At 31.1% G+C, this 23,676-nt stretch overlaps 1 long non-coding RNA gene across 1 annotated transcript; it reads left to right on the top strand.

Moving 5' to 3' along the window:
* The first annotated feature begins 1,674 nt into the window (after nt 1–1,674).
* On the top strand, nt 1,675–22,374 carry LOC148937386 (uncharacterized). The gene is made up of 2 exons (XR_016138424.1): nt 1,675–2,164; nt 21,694–22,374. It is a non-coding gene; the product is annotated as an uncharacterized LOC148937386 (long non-coding RNA).
* Nucleotides 22,375–23,676: the final 1,302 nt, after the last annotated feature.

Genomic DNA, 23,676 nt, shown 5'->3' with positions numbered 1-23,676 from the left:
CTTCTGGATGCTATTCAAGATACCGAAAACGTATGTTTATACGTATGTTTATATGTAACGTAATCTCGCGGCTGAACGTATGCTTCTCGATGCGGAGACCGCGAATTTTATTTTGTTATCGCCGACTATTGCGCGAACTGTGGAGAAAGATTGTGCTTTCACTGAATCGCGAGAGTTGCCACGTGAATATCGCATTCGCATAGCTTCTAGCGGGATGTGCGTTTTGCACCTCGCGAAAGTTCTCAGCTCGGCAGAGTGGAATTTCGCGCAAGAGTGAAAATTAAGGGATCTCTGAATCTCATGTGTGCTAAAGTACGTCCTACCGGCGTCGATTTTACAAGCTTTGTGCCGATATTCTCCGAAATAAAAAAAATACCGGTTTAGTTTTTTCCTCTCATTTCTTTTCTTGTCTCATTTATTATCGTAGGTATTTTGCTATATCGATTACAGTGTGTTTATAAATTTATTTATATGTATAATAAAAATTTATCACGGATAATAAAAATTGAGATAATGCAGAATGAGATTGGTGATTTCAATGCGTGTTCTTGAAAAAGAATGAAAGAGAAAAAATCGATAAAATTACCAAGGGAATTACCGAGCGATTGATCAATCTATATTGAAATCCAGTTAAGATACATAGACAATATCAATATTATTATATCCTGCTTTACCTTCAGAATCGACCTAATTCCCATAGAAACAAATTACGGTGGAGGATTATTTACGCAGAATGCGTAATGATAGATAAGATAGTTTGTTTGTTGGTGATTGTTAAATCTAATCTTTGGAAAATAGAACACATTATTTAAATTTATGTAAATATGTGATTGTATATTGTAGTGTTTAACATTGTTTCTTGTACTCATTGTTTCTTAACATTGTTGATTGTGCAGACATAGCGATATATTTCTTTTAGATATAAGTAAACATTTTATCACATAAAAAACAATGTCTTCTTTTTGTTAAAATTCACAGTATCTATTTAAAAAATATACATAAATTTATTTAAATATATATAAAATTATCAGTATTATATTAAAATATTTTTCTTTATATTTAATCTGTTGACAAGAGAGATATGCGACAGATTTTCAAGTAAAACTAGGTTTGTAGGTCACGGCTTTGTAACACAAAATTAGAATATAATTGTCACAAGTTAAATATAGTTATTTAGCCAGGTTTTATAAGCCAGGAATTTATCATTATTATTACGTGTACGGACATTCTGATCAGGTTTAATCGCAATGTATTTGTGTTTGGGATTACATTGAATTTCCGGTGATGTTGAGAGTCCATTAGAATCTCGTTTGACGGGTTATTCTATTCACTCGCAATGTGCAAAGCAATTGCGTGAGAAATAATATCAAATTATATTGAAATCGTAAATTCCATATGATTAAACAAATATATCACATAACATCTCAATAATTTCGAGTAATCTCTAATGATTTATCATTCGAAATGAAGTAACATTGAAAAGTTATTTCTTCAATAACAATGTAGCGTTAAATACTTATATTAAAAATAAATATTCAACATTCATAAGTCAAGTCTTTTATTATTGTCAATAATATTATCAATATCAGTAGCATTGTCTGTACACATTTTATCGCTAATCGTTATATAATTAATTAATTAATATAATTATAATTATTTAATCAGTGACTATTGTAACATCCAAAAAATAGTGATTAAAGTGCAAAAGTGCAAAAATTCTTCTGTTTAATTCACGTTCTTTTCACATTGTCAGATTCTCCCCCCCCCTCCCCTCCTCTATTGTCATCTATATTCACTTGCAATAGTGTCTGTTTTGCATCTGCAGAAACGTCGCGATCCAATAGAACACAACGGAACGGCGAGTAGTAACGACGTTATTTCTCGCGATGCGGTGACCGACTTGGGAATATCGGTGCACGGTGAAATATTATAGTGAATGTTATCAAAAGGGTGAGAGACTCGAGACGAGAGAAGAATGGCGGTGAGGCATTACGCGCATCAGTACGCGATGCGATTAACGGACGAGAAAATCACCGATGGAAATGTCAGCAGTGAGAACAGCGACGCGGAGGATTACTATCCGCTGATCCACCGCAGCGCAAACGGCACGATGGTTAACGCGAGTGCACGTAGGCGAGCGAAAGAAGCCGGCTGCGATGAGATGGTAAGATTACTTCCTCCTCAAACTAACGTTTCCCTTTTCGCTTTTTATAGCCGGAACATTCTTAGGGCTCCGACGAGCCCGTGTTATCACGCGAACGAAAAATTACGCACGTAACTTGCAACTTTATTTATTTTACATCACGGAATCACTGACAACCCTCCAGTGACAGAATTTTTTTTTTTTTTTTTTTTTTTAATATTCTCGTCCTCGTCAAGATTTAATTATATGCCTTCATCTCGCGTAATTGATATAACGTGCAGATAATATATTTTTTATACATTTTTTTCTTTTGAGTAATGTAAAATATACTTTCATCATTTGAATACAACGTTTGGCGATAAATCAAATCTCATGTGAAATGAAGATTATAAATTTGGAAATATCTTTAATAAAAATCTGACAAAGCTAAGGAAATAAAGTTATATCGTAATAGTATTAAATGTCAGTCTTTAGAAAATCAGATCTTAATATTCGATATTTCATTAAATATAGCAAGTAGTGAAAAAAAAATCTGCCATTTAATCTCGCACTTTTGACCTTTGAAAATGTTACAATCGACAACGTTGAGAAATTACGTCTTGCTTTATCGTGGAAATTAGAGATCTAAAACATTCCCTTGCGATGTTTAAGTAAAAAGATTTAATTACTGCAGTAATCTTCTTTCCTACTGTCACTCTTTATTTTATGTTATTTATATACATAATACTACACTTTATCACATATAACTTAAAAATATATTCTTTGTGCATGTTACAATAACAATTATAAAAACAAATTTGTTATTTAACAAATATGATTATATTTTTGGTTATAAAGCGTAAGAAAGAAAGAAAATATATACACAGAAAAAGATTTCTTTAGATTTAGCAATTTTATTTTGTTTGACTTGAATTTATTTAATTTAAGCAACATATTTTTATATTAAATATCGTTTTGTTGAATTAAAGTTATGTTGTTTCGTTAGAGAATACCATGTTGCACAATAGAAAAAATACTATTATTTAAAGAAAATAAAATTTTTGAATTAAATAATACTTTGTTTGACTAAATTAAATATTACACATTATATTTCAATGAAAAAAAGAGAGAGATTCTTTAATATTGTTGAATAATATATAATAAAGAGCGTTATTTTTTTCAAACAATTTATTAAACAAATATTTTATTTAAAATAAAGCTATTTATTATTTGAAAAACCAAACAATCGAATTCGTTGAAGCAATAATTGGTTTGGACTATTTAAAAAAATTAATCTCTTTGAATCTAACAAAATTTATTAAATCCAAAGGAATCGTATTTCTCTTTATGCATTTACATTATGAAAAGTATGTAACAAATTTGCGATCTTATAAATCTTATAAAATTTATACTCTTACGTAGATCTTCCCTTGGTTTATTGCAATTTATATAATGGGAGAGATGATGCCCAGATGATGATGATGATTTAAAATCTGCTTAAGAGCTTACATTCGCGGGTGATTAAAGCGCGGTATCAAAAGATTAACCACGTTTACACGTTATGAGGCGATTAAAACATCGCGGGCGATTTGGAAACCTCATTAAACGTCGAATCTCATTGCCATTCGATAGGATCCGTCACCGTCCGTGTTTCATTAAGAAGATAAATGACGGGTATTCATATCCACGACGTGCGTTCCTCCGCATTAGCACCGCGCGATAATATGCCCGTTCTCGTCGTCGTATCGTGATCCGTTCTACGTTACGACATATCTTCCTTTTGTTTTTCTTAAAAGAAATGCAAAAGGAGAAAGCGTATTTGATCGAGCATATTTAAAGAATTTTCACGTTGCAATATGTCGTAGGTGAAACCACAATTTTATATTAATAAATAAACGTACGTATTGCTTCGTCAAAAATAAACGTCATTTTTTTCGTTGTGAAAAAGCTGTGTCAAGGAGGATGTGATTTACAGTTGTATGAAATACGTTTCTAAATCTGCTTTTTAAATAAAGACATCTATTACATAAAAATAAATCACATTTGAATTGTTTTCTTTTTGTTTCTTGGTACGGCGACTTTTAATCCAACCTTGATATTTAATGTATGAATGTATGAAATGAACTGTGACGTCAACTGGATTCTTTAACTGTTAAAAATATTTCGATATATGTTCTCTCTCCATTATTTTATATTTGGTCAGTTTCAAGTTTACTCACATCTGTGCAAATAGTCCGACTGCGAGGATCGCCGTAACTTATTTGCATGATGATCACGTGAATGATGTGTCTAGTTATTAGCTGACGTATATAGCTGACGTGAACAATCGAAAATAATAAATTTTTTGTTAAAGGATATTAATGTTATTTTTCAAATATTCTTCAAACTAGTAAATGGCTCGTTTCTAGGTAAACATTCATTATACATAAGTGCCCTAATGCGTTGGTAAAAATGAGGATCCATTCTGTAACGTCTTTAGATATTCAACGTAAGGGCATTTGGCACACACACACAAATTGCTTAACAAAATATCCATCAAGGAAAGTATACCAGATGTTGCGTGTTTTCATAAACGAGACGCAATTCTGCCTATTTGCATTAAATTTTGAGACTCGAGGATAGAAATTTTAAAACGCATCATATATCTTTTTTTTTTATTCAAATTTAGAGATATAATCTCTCTTTTCTTGACTTAAAAGACAGGAAACGAGGACTATTTTTTTAACAAATTTATAGTATTAGTATGAACTTTTTTGTGATTTTCTTGGATTCTTTTTATTAAGAAGATGTTATCTTTTTTTCTAATTAAAGTGTTGGAATTTTCATATGTTTGATTTTGAAATATGCATCTAATAAATAAATGTTTGCGAAGATTATTGCCAAGAGCTAATGTCTCTTTTACTTTTCTAGCCATTCTATTCTAAGCGCGATAAAGATTTAAATTTTCATGTCTTATAAAATACGATTCGATGATTTCGATTCGTAGCATTGTTCAGACGATCTGACGCCGAAGTATATTGAGATATTAAATAAATTTTTATAGCCATTAAATAGCCATTATTCGCTCAACAATATTCGCGTTTGGTTAGGTGAATATACGAAACACACAAGGCAAAGAGGGTATAAATAAAAAATATCCTGTCGCACGATTTAGTAACGTTGGCCATACGTGCGATTAATTAAGAGTGTCAGTTGCAATTACGTTTGCAATTTACGTTCGATCGGATCAGATCCGCAGTGTAAGCCATGGAATAACAAAATGAAACAAAGTTCGGAGCTAATGTCGGAGTTGAAATATTTAAGTATAGAAATAGTAATTAAGAAATAGTATTTAATAATGTTTAAGAGAAAATTATAAATAATGCTCAGAAATTTCTGCTCATTATGTACTTTAAAATATCGAAATTTTGACCAATTTTACTTTATACAAATCATCAAAAGATATATTTAATACTTTTATAATTTTCTTTCTTTCTTAAAATTATAATAAAATAAAAGACAAATCTGTGCAGACTTAAATGGTGAATAATTTATAAATTATTTAACTAAAGTGTCTTGTATTTTATAAATTGTAAAAAAGGAAGAAATGTTCCTTTGCAATTGTCTCGCATTATCATACGTTTGTCAAGTATTGAAGCATTTCGTCTTCAAGAGATGGCGCCACAATAATCATAATGCACATTATTGAACATTTTAAAAAAATTTTTCTTTTTGGTTACTTTAGTTAGTTTTCAAAAATTTCTAAATTAGACATTTCTAAATGTGACATTTTCTATTTATGTAAATTTAAAGCAAACTTATTTTCAGCAAAATTTTTAAAAAAATTTAATCTGATAAAAGTAAATTTGAGTTTTTATCGAGTTTTATCGAGTTTCTTTATAATTGATAAATAAAAATTTATTTTTATGTTTCGATAATTAAGTTATTAACTAATTTATACAGAAAAAAATAAGATTTTATCTATTGTATTGTTGATATTTACATTAGATTAAATCACTTTACAATTATCGAAATTCTTTCTCGCTATAATTTTTTAATACCTTTTGTTGAAAATTCTTAACTATTATTGCATCATGTATGTCTCTTTTAACAATATCTTCAATTTGTTAACAAAAAATCTTAAAAATTATAAGTTGCTAATTATTTGCTACTTTTTAGCAAATTAAGGTTAAATTTAGGTTTTTCTAATTTGCCCTCCAATCCAATGTAAAATCATACGATTTATAAGACATCTCCAAGACAATGTGCAATGCACATTGTTTGGAGAACAAAAGACATAATCCCGTCACGTGTACTTTATATTCAAATGACCCGAATCACTGGCAACATCGTTCCGCGTTGAAGCGGCGCAAAGTTAGCGATCTGCGTTCATCATCCTTACCAAATGAGATCTGCGGCACGTGGAATTCGATATCGGTACCCTGAAGCGAGCGCCGAGATGACCCGGACGATCTCGTTAGCTGTAGAAGATCTATGAGGGATATTGGAATATCCGTACAATGCGCCAACTGATACCTGCCATGGAGATTGTGAGAGTGAATATTTTCTATTCCGATGAAGAAAAAAAAGAAAATTCTCTCTTTTCCCTATAGCTAGAATTATACGCGAACTAATAACATTTAAGCTTTAACTTCACAGTTGTCAAGGAATGCCATGGAATTCCATACTATTCCTTAAAAATATTTTTAAGTTTATTTTTAAGTTAGATATTAGTTTTTAAGTTAGATATTAAATTAAATTATGAAAAAAATTTTTAATTATTGCTGCATGGGATAAGGAAGCGTATATTTGCCTTTTTTGATATCTTTATCTTGATTATTGTCGTCACAGAATTTAAAAAATTATAAGTCGTTAAGTCATCTTTACTTATTTCCTTATATGAAGAAAATATTTCACTGAAATCCCAGTCAAGATTAATAAACTTGGTGAAATGAAGTTAAATGAGATTAAATTATAAAAATAATTGGCAAGTATTCATTCTACGGAAATGAAATTTTAAGCTTCTTATTAGAGATTATTGATCTCTAACTATCTTAAAATTCTACGAATCTTTTTTCTTCTTAAGAGATAATCTATTTCAATTCTTTTTTTGTTAAAAACATCGAGAATTAAATAAGTTGAACTCTTTATTTTATATTAAACTTAAATAACTTAAATAAAATTAATAAAAAAAGTATTTGCAAAATATGAAGTTTTCCTTCTTCCTATATTCCAAGAAAATTATTTTTGGCTCAATACTTGGCTTAGATACTTAACTTTCATTCTTCGATAAAACAAATAATTGATTCTTTTCAATTATTTTTAGTTTAGTCGTTTCTTTTTCAAAAAGCATACACAGAGAAAACGATTTCTTTGGATTTAATAAATTTTATTAGATTCAAAGAAATTTATTTTTTGAAATAGTCCAAACAAATCAATTATTGATTCAACAAATTCGATCACTTGATTTCTCAAATAATAAATTGCTTTATTTTAAATGAAATATTTATTTGATAAATTGTTTGACAAAAGTAACGCTCTTTATCATATGTTTCAACAATATCAAAGAATCTTTTTTTTTTTCATTGAAATAATATTTAATCTAGCCAAACAAAGTATTATTTAGTTCAAAGATAAATTTTACTTCCTTTAAATAATAGTGTTTCTTCTATTAAACAACATGATATATATATATATATATATATATATATATATATATATATATACATATATATGATTAATGAAACAACAAAACTCTTAATTCAACAAAATGACGTTTAAGATAATATTATGTTGTTTAAATTAAATAAATTCAAATCAAACAGATAGAATTTCTAAATTCTAAAGAAATCTTTTTCTCAGTGTACGTGATCATCGAAACAAAACATGAAAAAAAGAATATGAACATCGGCACTACGACTTTAGTTCATTCCTTTAATTCATCCCACGCAAATCCCGTGCACAGATTTCATTTCGAGCAAGAGAAGCCCGCGTACGAATTTTCAGATCACGCGATAACAATGTCTAGTCGAAGCCGTAGATAATCGATAAAAGCATGTATGCAGACGCGAAGAAGGCACGTCAATCCGACGTCGGCGTTGCATAAACTGCGAGCTTTGCGGCTGAGAGAGAAAAAAGAGAGATGCAGTACGCCTAAGGGAACTATAAATCTACTCCATCGTCGTCGACGGCTCCCAGTCACGTGCCGCGGACGCATTCTCCGTTCGCCGTCTTTTTTCCTCCTTTTTCCATCTTACGTACATCACTACGTGCAGCACAGGTACACGTGCCATCGGCTTTTCTTTGGACTTGTTGCGTTTGCCGCGACCGTCGCACCTGCAATTTATATAACCTGCTTCTCTTATCCTAGCATCTTCTTCCCTTCTTATCCAGTGCTTCCAGGTAGACAAGAAGTGTAGACACAACCTTCTATTAAACGCGTGCATATCCGAGAGCATATCGAAATAATGAGACCTTTCGTGTATTATTCGATAGGACCAAGTATTATAAAAAAAAAAAAAAAAAACTAACATCCAAAAGTGAACCATGAAATCTTTTTCTTTCGATTTCTTATAAGAAAAAAAATTCATTTCATACTTTACCTCAAACATTATTTCTCATAGCTGTATCGCATCTCATTTTCGTAAGCATACAAAAAAATTGGGTAAGATACATTTTATATTATTTTTATGTTTTAGTATATTTCAAGCTTTTTTTTTTAAATACAAGATAAGTTTTTCATTTCCTATTTGCAACGATAAATTTATTTTTTCAAGAGCTCTGGTAATTCTTTATAGCAAATTTCTCTCCTTTCATATTTCGTTATAAATAAAATTTTATCCTCGTAGATTGTGATTATAATTACATATAACATTTGAGGATACGATTAAATGTCTTGTCGATTGTTTAAGGTGTCTTATATATTAATTGTGTTATCTCCGCTAAACACGTATTTCATTTACGTCGTACTTGTAACACGTATCTGTTGCATGCTGTCTTGAGACCATTAATTTATGGCGACTGCAAACGTAGCTGTGTACTAACGGTCGAAACATAGTTTAGGTAAGATGTAATGCTGGCACATTTGCAGCACGTAAACCATTACACCCGTTTTGCAACAATAGATCACTATGACTTTGTTGTTGTTCCGTAAGGATAATAATGCAGCACTATCCTGGCAGTAATTTAGAACATAGAAACAACTTGGAATTTGCATACTGAGAAAATTGCATGAAAACATAATTATCGCTCCCTCTCTTCATTTTTTTTGTACTTTGATATCAAATTAATGAGCTTACTCTGTTGTACAATCATCATTATTTTCAAGACAAATTCTCCGTTATTCAAAATATATAATTAATTCGATGTAAGTAATATTTAATTTAATTTTATGACTATTATTAATATTATTATTACTTTACTTTTAATGTTGCTAGATTTTGTATACGTTAAGGTATTTTAATGGATATTTTTTATATTTTTTGACATAAAATAAATTTTCGACATGAAAATAAATCAAGAGTTAACGTTCATCAATTTAGTAGAAAGTTTTGGAAATAAAAACACGATAATTAATTAGGAAATTTTTAGACTAGTTGCGATGTAAATTTATGAGTACATAAAAAATTTTGCAAAATAGAAGAAAGTTAAATTAACGGTTTCAAAAATTTTCCATCATTCTATCATTTGTTTTGCAATTTTAATTGATAACGTAATTAATTTCAAAATTTTACGTTTGCTTGTTTAAAACACTTACAAATTTATCTAAATTACATAGATAGTATATTATTCGTGCAAAAATTTATAACTGTTCTTACTGCAGTAAATTGTGTGAATTGCAATGCTGCTAACACAATTCTACTGTAAAAATATAATAAATTTTTTACGATATAAATTAACGTCTTTTTTATAAATACATTACCCTAAATCCTATACAACATAATGCCTATGTAAGACAGTATAATCATTTCATATCAATCTACCGACACATATCTCCTTTTAAAAGACCTGCCTTAGCCAAATGATCGAAGAAAGACGTTTATCGTCGCGAAGATACAGGCCTCAACGAGGCGGTGCGACGCGCTTTACGCATGAAATTATTAACATACTCCATGCGGAGTAATTTATGGTAGTGCGCCAATAACGGTGTCGCTGAATTATTACTCGACGTTGCAACAAACGGTTTACACGGCGGGCACGACCCGTAAGCAGCGGAGGAAATGTCGAGGCGAACGCAACTTTGATGGCCCTATAAACATTCGGCGATTTATCGTGCGTCCGGCTATCTTTCGTCGTTTCGAGAACCAACGGTCAGATTCCTTATTATTAACCACCGCGGCATTGTTTCGGGGGTGTGCGACAGGCAGCTTAACGGCCGGTTTTTACGTGTCGCGGCGCGGAATTAAGCGCGTTCCCAATTTACCTCGACGTACTTTCGAGAGAGCGCGAGAGCGACGGCTGTTTTGCAGTGCGCGAGAGCTGTAAACAAGAGTTTCGCCCTCCGCTAGCATAAATTGCAGTCGCTTTTACGCTCCCGTTACCACGTACGCAATATCTTTTCCTCGATAGCAGAACGTTACAAGTCCAAAAACTCATCTTTTCAGACAACTTTTTCCAAATAAAATAATCCGGAAGCGAATTTTCTCTCAGACGAAACAAAAATTTCGAACGCTGGCTCCTTCAGAAATTAAAAAGAAAATCAAGCAAAATCAAGTATTGGCTTGAAACTAATGCGTAAAAGTATAGATTATCGGATTATACAGGTTTTGTATTTTTAAAAAATACGCTAATCTGTTATATAAAATTATATTATGAATCAATTCTTTTTACAATCTTCAAATAATCGCATTAGAGAATTTTAATTATTTTGTAAGCTAAGTTTAATATTATGGAATTGTATATACATACTTATTAATATTTTTTTTATAAGAATTTCTTATAGAAATACTTCAAATTAATTAATTACAATGAGAAAAATTGAGAAAAATAAAATTGCAGGTAAAATGAAAAGTTGTTTTATATTCTTTAATAATATATATTATATATATATATATTATATAATTAAAATTAAATTTGATTTTTATGTTATTTTTTATAGTTATTGTTTAAGTAAGAAAAGAGTTATTCAATTAAACTTTTTTAGATAGAAGTAAGAATTAATACTTTTTAAATATTTAAAATAGAAGCTATTAAAAATAAAGGTATTTTGAGATTTTAACACAAAAAATGTTATTTTTTATTTATTAATAAATTCGATAATTTTTGTAATTTAAAAATTTACAAAGCATTAATGTTGAAAATTAAAAATGTAACGACATATATCTAAATATTCGTTGTAAAAATTAATTAATATTATTCAAAAACATGAATGAAAAATAGCTTCCTCGAAATAAGATCATATCATATAAAATTTCAATTTACGTATAATACAAAATAATATATTTAATAGCTTTAATAGGTTATACATTTTAAAACATTATTTAATAAATTGGGATACAATTATTTTTTAGCAAAGGAATATATATAAAAATATATTTATGAAAACTGTATGTGCACTTATCGCTTTTTATTAATGAATACTAATACATTTCAAAGGGCTTATTAGCATATATCAATAGTGAATTACCATAGTCATAAGCCGATAGCGAGTTGCCGACAACGTGCGGTAGTATTATAATATATTTAGTGGCATTAATGCTACGAAAAATAGCAAGTCCTATACATATTGATAGACTTCTTATGCAAAACTTACAGAAAACAGCCACCTTAAAGCGTTTTCGAAGTATACTTTCGTTGTAATTTCATTCACGCATAGAAATAGCACTAGTATTACACAAAATTTCCTTTAAACTAATAAAAACGTAAAGTTGCATAATCGTACATATTTATTTTTTATATGTTACATGATGATTTTTATGAATTTTATTAACAAATATGTATAGCTAATATGGAATATGTACAGCTAAATATGGAAAAATACGTACATACAAATTTATTTTTGCAAAAGTGATCTACAAATATCTATTAACGTCTCTTAACTCAAGAAACTTTCATTTTTAATAAATTATATAAACATAAATGAATTTAGTTTATGCATATTATACGTATTACACGCTGATATTCATACATAAGATAATAACAAATATTTTCAAAAAAAGATATTTTATTTGTAAATTTTAACAATTTTTTTGTCGTTCATTCTTTAAAATGGTCTTGGATTATTTGTGACAATGTTGTGACAATTTGAGACACTAATATTTTAATAGTTATTAAAAATATAGGATTTCAAGGATGATAATGAAACATTCATTGCTCAAATTGATCGCTTGAAATCGATGATAACTTTCATTCAAGACTTAATTATACATCTAATTATACAATTTGAAAAACTGTAAAAACATGATATAATTTCTCTCCGTATTTTCGCAAAAGGTAAAAGACTCGTTAAATTGTATTAGTAACATTATTATTGTCCATTTTTCAGCAATCTTTATCAGTCATCTCGTTATGTTACTTGTAAAATTTGTTTATTTGATATTGTAGTATAAAAATGTCATTTTATCTTCGGATTTATCTCTCTCGCCGCTTCTGGAGTATAAGATGTGTGCCGAATATACCCACGGAAAATGAAACGTGATAGCGGCAGGAATTTCGGCGCGTTTTGACGCGCCGGAAGAGTCAATAAACGACGGGCAGGAAATCCGGGGCAAAAGTGCCGTGAGGCGTCGGCAAGGATACGTCAAAAGGTTTTCGCGCGCAAGTCAGGCAGTAAATGAGCTAAACGGCCTCGGGCCAAAAGCTGGCGTCAAAGGGGAATTCAGGAGCTTCGCGTTAGGTGAAATTCTTGACTCTGCCCTCAGGACAGTGAATTACCACCTAGCACGCCACCCCTAGATTGCTATTCGCGCTGCCCGACTGCGTGGCAAGGGGTTCTTCCCGTGTCGCTACGTCGAGAGAGGACGTCGCCGTCCGACAAGGAGACATCCTTCTCGCCCCAGAGTGCTACATCCACCCTTATTAACGTCTCTACGCCTCGTTTACGAATACGGAAGATATCACAGATATGAGAAAATCATATATATATCGATAGTCAGCAACTCAAAAAATGCAAAATTAGAAGTAAATTATTTCAATTAAAAGGCCTTTGAAGTTCTGAATGAATGACTCCTATTGTAGCTTTATTATAAATTCTTTTAATTTTTTAATACAAGAATATGTGACGTATATTCGATTAAAAATCTAGATGTTGCTGTAGTTTATTACTGTAGTAATTGTCTTTGTTTTTTTTGTTAAATAATTGTTTTCCAAATATGCGAGCTTCTGATAAAAAACATATCTCTAAAAATCCATAATATCATTGATTATATGTAATAAAAATTAACTAATTTTCATAATTTTAATTAGTTTATTTTATCAAATTACGAAGTTTTAAAATGTTATTTGTAGATATAACGTGATTTCGCGACTAACGACTCAACTTTTTCCCGCGTTTAGCTATTTCCGGTAAATCCGATCGCTTCCGCATGTTTATTAAAAAATAATTGAATGTCAATGCCGTTATTTCTCTCCCGTATGTGAATGGATCTGACATCAGAAATGCTTGATAGAATAAGCACACTGGAACGCGAGAATATAAAATTAAAAAGGCACCTTGATTGAGTGGCCACTTGTCGTCCAGTAGTCTAAGTATTATCGAGTATAACATCATCGTTCGCGATCGGCAATAGTACATTGTTGTAAAAAAATTGCTGAATGGAGAGGTAGAGAATGATATACGCACGATAACTAAATTCGTGATTTTATATATGAAAAAAATCGCGAGAAATTATATATCTCCATTTGAAAAATGATATCCCGCATGAAAAATTTATGTCCGATAAAATTAATTTCCATTTTCGACGTAATTATAACTGCATAAATATATTTATAGCATTATAGAAATTTGCGTGCGAATAAGATAGCTTTAACTTCTATCTTATAAAGTAAAAAGGATTTTCTTCATCTTATACAATATTTCGTTTCGTCACTTTGTGCAAAAATTACGTTATTCTTTATACGGCAATAAATTTTTACAACATAGAAAAAGTACAACTTAAATATTACAGTTTGAAAAAAAGTATCTTTCACTAAAATAAATTTAGAAAAGAATCGAAAAATGTATATTGAAATAATCCATTAGAAACAATCCCATTAATTGCTTTGATTTGTTGAGTGTACTATCTCGTTTAACATGTCCTCTTCTCTCGAATCAATATTTCAAGTAAATTTTGATAGACGCTGATACCACCAATTTTCTGTGCGCGCAGAATGGCTTTTCTATATTGACGCAATGATAATCGATCGAAGTTCCGGTCTTATTTTCTCTTTGGTCGCCGAATTGTCTATATACAATTCAACGAGTTTAACCGCATAGAACGAAATATAGTCGATTAAATTTATAAAGCACTATAGCAGATAATTGAAACCACTGTAGCTCAAGCTATGAAAAAGAATAGAGTAAAGTCTCGAATCAAATTTAGGTATGTACATAAAGCAACGTTTTTACAAAATTTGCGGAGACTATTAATCTATTTATTTTTTTCATATAAAAAAGAGACTGCAACGTGTGCTTTTTTTAGAAGCAAATCACGAAATAATGCTAAAAAAAGAGAAATTGTTTTCTGACATTTATTATAAAGTTTAGGTGTATTATATTTATCTATTCAGCGTGGCTAATTTTTAAATGTGCGATTAGAAATTTTAATACGCAGGCGATTAATTCTTTCCATTTATTTTCTTCAGTTTTTTAAATTGGTGTAATATTTTTGAAACAAAAATCGCTCAATATTTGATAACTTATACTCTTTGTGATAATTGTCCATATATTGTCAATATATAATCAATACAGACACAAAGTTTAATGTTTTGAATATTAATTCAATATTAGCATATATATTAATTTTATAGTATTCTTCAGTATTAATGTTAAAAAGTGATGAAGTAATTATATCCATTTGCACGCATATTCCCGCCACATGTTACATATCGGCGTACATGAAATATGCATATGCGCCAATGCGGGAATGTATCTATATTCTATCACACCTTCGCGGATACAGCCATGTAACTAAATCTCGATATTCGAAGCACGAGCGACGGCTTATTGCGAACAATTTTATATTGAGACCGTAGAACACGTGGGAATCAGGCCTTATGGAAATCGCAAATGGCAAAACTCTTGTTAACTATTGAAAGTAACGTATAGGATTTATATCACAGATCTCTCATCGTCGCAGCGTCGTAGACAAATTCCTAGTTATATCGCACATTCGCGATATTATCGTATCGCTATATATAACAATAATCTTATCCAGAGAAATTCATCTCTCAATAATAATAGAACCATTCCAGAACGCTATTTTAGTCGCATTTAAACGAATCATTGTGACGAGCAAGGTTTCTCATTTTTTGAGAAGCGAAGAAGGATGTAAATTTGAAAATTTATTTTAGAAAAATGCTTGCTTTTAAAATAAGTGAAGTTACTCTAAATGAATCTACTTCTCTCGCAGCATTAAGAAATAAAAAAATTTGATCCAAAATTTAACATCAGGAATATCTTCACCCCCCCCTCTCCCCCTTATGATTCTTATTCTTATTCTTACATCGCTTTTCAATTCAGCGTGCGTGGGAAAATAGTGAAAAATATTCGATTTCGAAATGAAAGAAGAGATTGGGGACCGCGCAGCAAAGAAGGAAGTATCGTCTCGGTGTCTCGCGATGGCGGAAAAAAGCGAGAGTGCTTCTGCTTTCACGTGGCTTTTATAGGCCCTACCGCGTCGTTACTTCCACTCGTTCCTTCCCTCTCGTCACTTCCGACTCGATTGTTTACCACGGTAGCGCGGCTAGTGAGACCGGGGGGGGGAGGGGGATGCAAGATTGGGGGGGGTAAGTATGGGGGGTAAGTATCGATTCGGCGCGCGCGTAACTTCCGCTATTAAAGCACAATGCCGCGGTCCAGGATCGCCGGTTAACCGCTGGAAAATCGTGCACCTGTTTCTAAAAGCTGGCGCAAGGATACCGATCGTTGAGACGACAATCATTTTCTAGGCGAATTACTGTCGAGCGCGACATTATTTATTATCCTAACACCATAACGTTTTCATGGCTATCCCGACACATCTCACATCTCGTAGCTTCGGCATTGCTCTACTTACGCGAGAACTACTCTCAAACATGCGAAGTGTTTGGCAGAGTTTCGTTCAAAGCGCTCTTTAACGAGACTTCCGGACGCACTTTTAATGCTGCGAACAAAATTACGTTTCCCTTTAGATAGGTGCGCGATAAATATCGTGTTAAATACTTGCGTAATAAATCGAAGTAAAACCAGCAAAAAGGTAGAAATTTATTTCAGCAACCGACGCAGAAATAGGTAATAATTTTTCACTCTGTTAATTCTACAAATGTCAAATTATGAAGTGTCGGAGAAATTAGTATAATTTAACTAACTTTTGTAATTCTTGTAATTTCATCTAATTAAAGGGATAATTAATTTCTAATTAAAGGATAATTAAAGGATTATTAATTTTCACTGTATAGTTTTGCATTACCATAAAAAAAATATTGTTAATATTATGTAATATATTTAACATTGTGCCAATCTTTACGAACGGAAGAAACAAATTCATAAGATTAGAATCTATTTTTTTAAACAAATATAAAGTGAATATTTTGAAAATTTACATTATATAAGTTATCATCTCTTCAATAAAAAATAAATTACAAATTATAAATACGTTTTTATATTTATTTACTTTTTATTTATTTTTATTTATTTTATTTATTTTTATTTATATATTTATATATTTATTTTATATTCATATTGATGATTTATTTTACATTATTTTTATATTTGTTGCGTGGGGCCGATTATAAAAATTACGTTCATTGTCTTTTCTCGCATCAATGCCAAACTCCAATTAAATTGTAAAAAAATCGATTCAAAAATAATAAATGCGGTGTAGTGACTCGTATTATCGCGCACATAGTTTTATCGCATTTTGTAATCTCGCGTTTCATAAGGTTTCGAAGTAAACCAAATTAACCGTTCGCTATAAGCCGCAGACGACTCTCGTAGCATTACAAAGAGTGCTCGCAAGCGCGAAGAACCTGCTCACACCCAACTATTATTTTTTAACGATCCAATTTATGTAACTGCGCCATAAAGCTTAACAAGAATGCTCGCTTATTAAAAGTGTGCCCTTGCAAAACAACGAGCGGCGCCGCAGGTCCGAAGAAAAGGCCGGAAACGACAGGTCAGTGGTGAAGGAGGCTTTATCGACGCGACAGCCGGAACTTCACATGTTCTCTTGTCGCTGCATCACAATGTAGGGTCGCGGATTTGTATTCGATATTCTGTCTTCGACATCTTGGAATATCGGATTTATACAGGCTACTATTATTTAGAAGAATCAATTCCGAACGTATAAAAAATTGTTATCGAAATAAATATTAATTAAGTTTTAACTATAAGGAAGCGTACATTATCGATTAAATGTTGTTCGTCGATTAAGAATCTAATATTTGTGAAAAGGATAATCTTGGTCTTACATGAATATTTTTTTAAACGTTAATAAACATAAACTGCGAAATGATTACTGATAAAAGAACAGAATTTCTGTATACAAGTAAGTAAAGCTCGCAATTTCTATAGTTTAATTTAAAAGATTTAATTTCAAAAAAAAAAGATATAAAATTTATAATAATTTGAAGTACAAGTTTTCAGCTTCATCAACTAAGTATCTAAAGTACAGGAAATTTCTTTTTTATTAAAATGAAATAAAATAAAGATCTTTTTATTAATTGATAGATAAAGCTTTTTTATTATTCTATACAAGTTTAATTTTGCAAATTCTCCTTTTTTATTACCTGTAATTAAAAAAGTATTTATATCATCTTCATTATATCATTTTAATTAAAGAAAAGACACTGAAAGAATTTAAAAATATTTAAATTCTTTAAGAATATTTAACTATTCGCATAAGACTTTAAAACTTTACACCGGCCCTGTCAGTATACCCTCGAAACGCCTCGAGGGTTCAGCGATTTTACGCGATCCGACTAGATTGGCGCGATATAAGGTGAATGGGTTCCTACAATGCACTATACTTCTTATACTTGGAAGAGAACATAAAACAGTAAGCCACGGAGATCTATGAGGTTTCTATGAGATTTCGAAATGGTTTTCCCATTATTATCAGAAATGTTCGTGTTTCTGATATTGATTTGGACATAAAGACTACAACTCATGATCACAGCGACGATGAAACTTTAGCGATTGAATAAGAATTAATTATATTTATAAGTTAGATGAAATATTAAATTTTGGAAAATGCAAATAAATGATCTCGGAAATTGTTTATAAAAAATTAGTTCATCTTTAATATTTTCTCTCATTCTTTAATATTTTTTTTCTTTTTATATGTGTATCGTATTAACATAACTAAACATTTATTTAGGTCAATTCAATCAGTTAGTCAGAGTTAATCAGAGATTCTATAAAACTGTGTTAATTGTTATCATTTCAACAAAACAGCAATTAAATTTTATCGCTTTGTTATAAATGTTATAAAATGGTTAAACAATCTTAATATTATTAATCTTAATATTTATTTATTATGCTACTTTAATAACATATTACTCTCGAGCAATGCTATTTATTATCCTATTATTTGACTATAAGATTAGATAGTTAAAATGGTCTTTTATAGAAGTTGCAGTGCTATGGGAAATTGATACCTTATTTTCATACTATTATTTTTTTAACTAAGTTGACAGAATTATTGTTATAATCTGTTAGGAACTGTAAAACTATTGCAGGTGCAAACAGAATTTGGTGCAAAAAAATGGAGTACCAACTTCACATACAGAAATGTTCTGAACACATCTTATATATATATATATACTGTGTAGATATTCTTTTCAATTTTGCGATATACTATATAATTATAAATATTTTTAAAACAATACAATTAATAAAATCTGTTAAAGTAAAATCTATTTAAAATTTAATCAAGAAAATAATTTTTGTTTCTATTTTACCTTCTGATTTACTTCGTTAATAGTCCTTTATCTTCAAAGGACTTACAAAGTTCAAAGTCTACTCAGATGTGCTATAATGTGTCCCGACATTTTGTTCTTCGTTTTCAATTTATTTAATTAAGGAATCTCAGATCTTAAGGGCTGTTACCATAGCAACGGTGAAGAAGACGGTAGAAAGAAGACAATTCTCCGCAAAAACTATAAGAAACCTTTACTACGTCACGGAGCGATTTTGCAGTAACATTCGCGTGTTCATCGAAGCAAAGTCGCGAGTCGAGGTCAAAGGAAAAAGAGATCGTAACCCACGATACAAATTCGCAGTTGTAAAAGCGTTCTCAACATGCGAACACGCGTAAAGCGGTATTCAAGTGCCAATCATCTCCAAACTTTCGCGCAAGAAGTATTCCCGGTGAACGCAACAATGCCGGCCAATCTTTTCGAGGTAGAATGGCATATATAGGCCGCGTATGCGCAAGATCCGAGTTTCTGCTCGTTTCAGCAAGTTCCTTCTAGATCCCTTCAGAGGTATTGAAAAGTACTCGCGACCATCGTAGGATCTCGATTCCTTTTCCAATTTTCGCAGGGTGGATTCGATCGGTCGATCGGTTGGATATCTGGCCCAAATGGTGTAAATGTTTTTGCCAAAACCTGCTGCACACGGATTTAAATCACAACGCACGAATTTCTCGCGATATGTTATCCCATGGGGGAGCTGAGCCATGCCGTCGAATGAAGCATGACCATAGCTATGTATCTATATATTGTATATAAAAAAAAAATATATATATATATATATAAAGGGAGGAAAACGCGACTAAACCGCAATATTTCCCGGCGCGCCGATCGCTTGCTCGTGCGGAGCGTCATGCCGCGAGGAAATACAAAAACGACCGGCCGACTTGATTTTTCTATCATCGTAAATCACACCGAGGACGTCTGGCACGTGTTATAATTTATCGCGCCGATCGGAAAAAAATACCGCTACATCGACCGTCGTTTAAGTGACAATCAAAGTATCGAACGTGTTATTTAGGAAGACAACATGCACGAGAACTATGTGTAATGAAACGAATAAAAAGTTCTTTAAAAGAATGTAGAAATAAAAAATCTGTTTAAAAGAATGTAGAAATTTCACAGGGTGTTTTTTTTTTATATAAATATTAGATATATGATACATTTGAAATAATTCTTTAAATATTCTACTTTCTTCTATGCGAATTTCTATTTAACGAGAAATGTAAAGATGAATTCAATAATAATTCTTCTGTTGTTTTAGAAGCTATTTTTGCATGAGAAGGTACGATATTGGCTTTCAATTAGGAAACTGAAATATTGGTTTTGATATAAAGAGTTGAAAAGAATTCAAAAGAGAAAAGTGACAAATATGGTACTTCAATGTCACAAGCGATACTTGCCTTTGACTTATCGCTTTTCCCTGCTAATAAATCAGACTCTCAGATAAATCATAAACGTGAAATACCATAACGTCAATGTTATACGGCTTATATGTGCATTTTCAACGAGGAAGAAAAAGAGATGTCAGGCCATCTCACAGAGGCTGAACAGATTCTTTGAAACTGACGCTATTCTGTAAACGTGCCTCATTAAAAATAACGAGGTATGATAAATATGTCAAAGCAAACGCGCTGAATGAGGGGTGGAAACCATTTGGCGACATTCCTGTCGTTTATTTGAGACGTGTTGCGTCAGTGTTCATCAGCCATGAAGTCGGATAACTTAATTGGAAAAAGCTAAGACAGGGAAAAGTATATAATAGATCTAGATCGACTGAAAGATTGTTCGGAGAGTTAAGCTTCCTCCATTAATGATCGATCGATCTCTCTGGAAAATGACATTTTCTATAAACTAGAGAAAAATTATAATATACTCGTGCAACTTGATTTTAATCAGCTTTGATGGTATTAATAGAAAACATAGAAATGTATAAATTCAATCAGAATTATATCATCCTTTCATATATATCCGCTTTCATTTCCGACAGATTTAAACGTATCACAATATCATAATTAATTTAAACAAAATTGATAATCTAATAATTGAATTTAAAATAAAAGAGATAAAAGAGACCGCATATTGCTCAAGAAAAACCGTTATTCATTATTATTATTAATATTAATAACGTGATGTAGAATACTGTCAGCAGTGATGTATTGTACTGATTGTTTGATATTATCATTTTGTTTAATATGATTAATTCACACAAATATTAAATTCATATTTTATAAATTATTAAAGCGAAACATTAATCATTACAGAGATTATATCTTGTTTCTTACGCTAACATTTTTCATGTTCATCTATTGATTAAACAATGCCGCTGTTTAATCAAGAAACCACTACAAAATATTAAAATATTCGTGAGCATACGAAAGCATAATTGCAGATTAAAATCATAAAATATCATAACAAAAACTTGATTTGAAGGCGATCAAATAGATTTTGTATAAGAAACTTTCATCAAATTTTTACCAAATGAATGTTCTTAATACCGACAGAATCCCATCAACATCGGATGGATAAAATATCCCACAGCTGCATCACATTGTAATCCGCATGTCACGAAGAATGGCCGCAGTGAAGAAGGGCCTTAAGGGAGCCATCCCTGAGGGATTCATTGTCCGCCAAGTCAGGGAGGACAGCGATGAATTTATATTCTGGCTGTGCTACCCGCAATCTTTTTTTATTTGATTCACGCGAATCCCGATCGGGCACCTTTCCTCTTGACTGAAAATGATTTTTATTCGCATTATGCAATGAATCTGTCAAAATAACGCAGCCTCACGGTCAAATAGACGTTGCGGTTTAATTTAGTAAAATTCGATAAATTTAATAAGGACGTCATTTAATAAGTAATCTGTTTTTATTTGCCGAGCTTTCAAAGGAATTTGATACGTGCAACAGAAATTAAATTTAATAACTGTTTGATCGAAGGTTTTCTTCGGATATAACTAATAATTTTTCTACAACGAAATCTATAACGAAATCAAAGTAAATCAAAGTAAATATAAATGTTTATGTAATTAAATTAATTTTAAGAATAAAGTTTTTGTATCTATTTTCTTCTATTAATAAGAATCAAATGTGATTGATTTATTTACATGATAAGTTTGTCAAAATAAGAAGCAATAAGTTTTTCTGAAAAATTTTATAAAATAAATGATTATTAGATTTAGTAATTTTTTTTTGTTTTGTCTCATATGTATCTGTCAAAATTTATAAGTTAGAATCGTGAAAGTAGTCGATCGTTCAATGTAAAGCTAGAATACGACTCGTGACTACTTCCTCTTCCTGATGGAGAACCCTTGGAAAGCAAAATCATGTATCAAAGGCTTTACGTTTTTATTCACTCTGCTTTCTTAAAACAATGTTTTCAAGAAGATTTGTTACTACCTGTCTGTTGTTAGTTTTACGATTCTACTATTTCCACTTATATTATACATCTATCATAAACTATTCTATTATAAACTATTATAAACTATATAGTTTATAATAGCTTATAAACTATTATAAACTATTCAACTATTTTCAATATATTTCAAATTCATCTACTATTTACTGAGAGAAAAATATTATGAAATTTATTAAATAATATTTCCTACGCCATAACATAAATAATTCCTTAATAAACACAATAATCACAATAAAATATAATAATTACAACAAGTATAAAGAAATATACATGTAATCTTTAAAAGAGCAAAGACTTTGGCTATTATAATTTGTAAATGTTTTTATTTAAATCTTTAGAATAATTTTTGCTACGTTTAGTCATTACTTATTTTTTTTACATATATTAGAATAAAATTATGTAAGCAAAAGGCGATTCAATGCTAAAAGCGCAACGGAGTAAAAGATCATTAATTTGAGAGATTGGCTCGTTCGTTATAAAGCTACAACAAAATTTTACCATAGTGCAGTAATCGGAATTAAATCATCTCGCGTTAAAATCACGGCATAAAAGCAGTACGCGTTCGCAGTTGGAACAATTCCAAAGGTCCTAGGCCAGGTATAGGTAACGACGTCGGCAACCTCGGCTGACATTGGCTTTACCATTGCCATGGACACTGAACTCTCGGAGTCTGTGAATAATTTATGCCTAGAATTATAGAACATTGGAGAGAGAGTGCGAGCAACAATAGCGAATATCCGACCGTGTATGTACGTCGTGGGAATTGGCGAGGTGTCAAGTGTGGAAGAAACAGACTGGCCGATCGATAATTCTCATTGTCATATATGCATGCATTACGCATCATCGATTCGTCGAGATGACGTCGCAATAACTGTTAGAAATGCAACGTAAGCGCGAAAGCGAAAAGAAGAAAAAAAAAAAAAGGAGGAAAAGATACTTCATTTAACGCTCTCTTGGCACTCTCGAAACAAAGATATAGAATAGCAAAAACGGAAATAAGTCGATACGTAAATATGTGATACAAAAATATAAATATAAAGGTACAAAAACAGGTAAGAAAAGGTAAAAA

Source organism: Pogonomyrmex barbatus, unplaced genomic scaffold, assembly GCF_055798465.1.
Source record: "Pogonomyrmex barbatus isolate J1 unplaced genomic scaffold, ASM5579846v1 scaffold14, whole genome shotgun sequence".
Taxonomy (NCBI): Eukaryota; Metazoa; Arthropoda; class Insecta; order Hymenoptera; family Formicidae; genus Pogonomyrmex; species Pogonomyrmex barbatus.
This window is presented reverse-complemented; position numbering and strand designations above follow the sequence as displayed.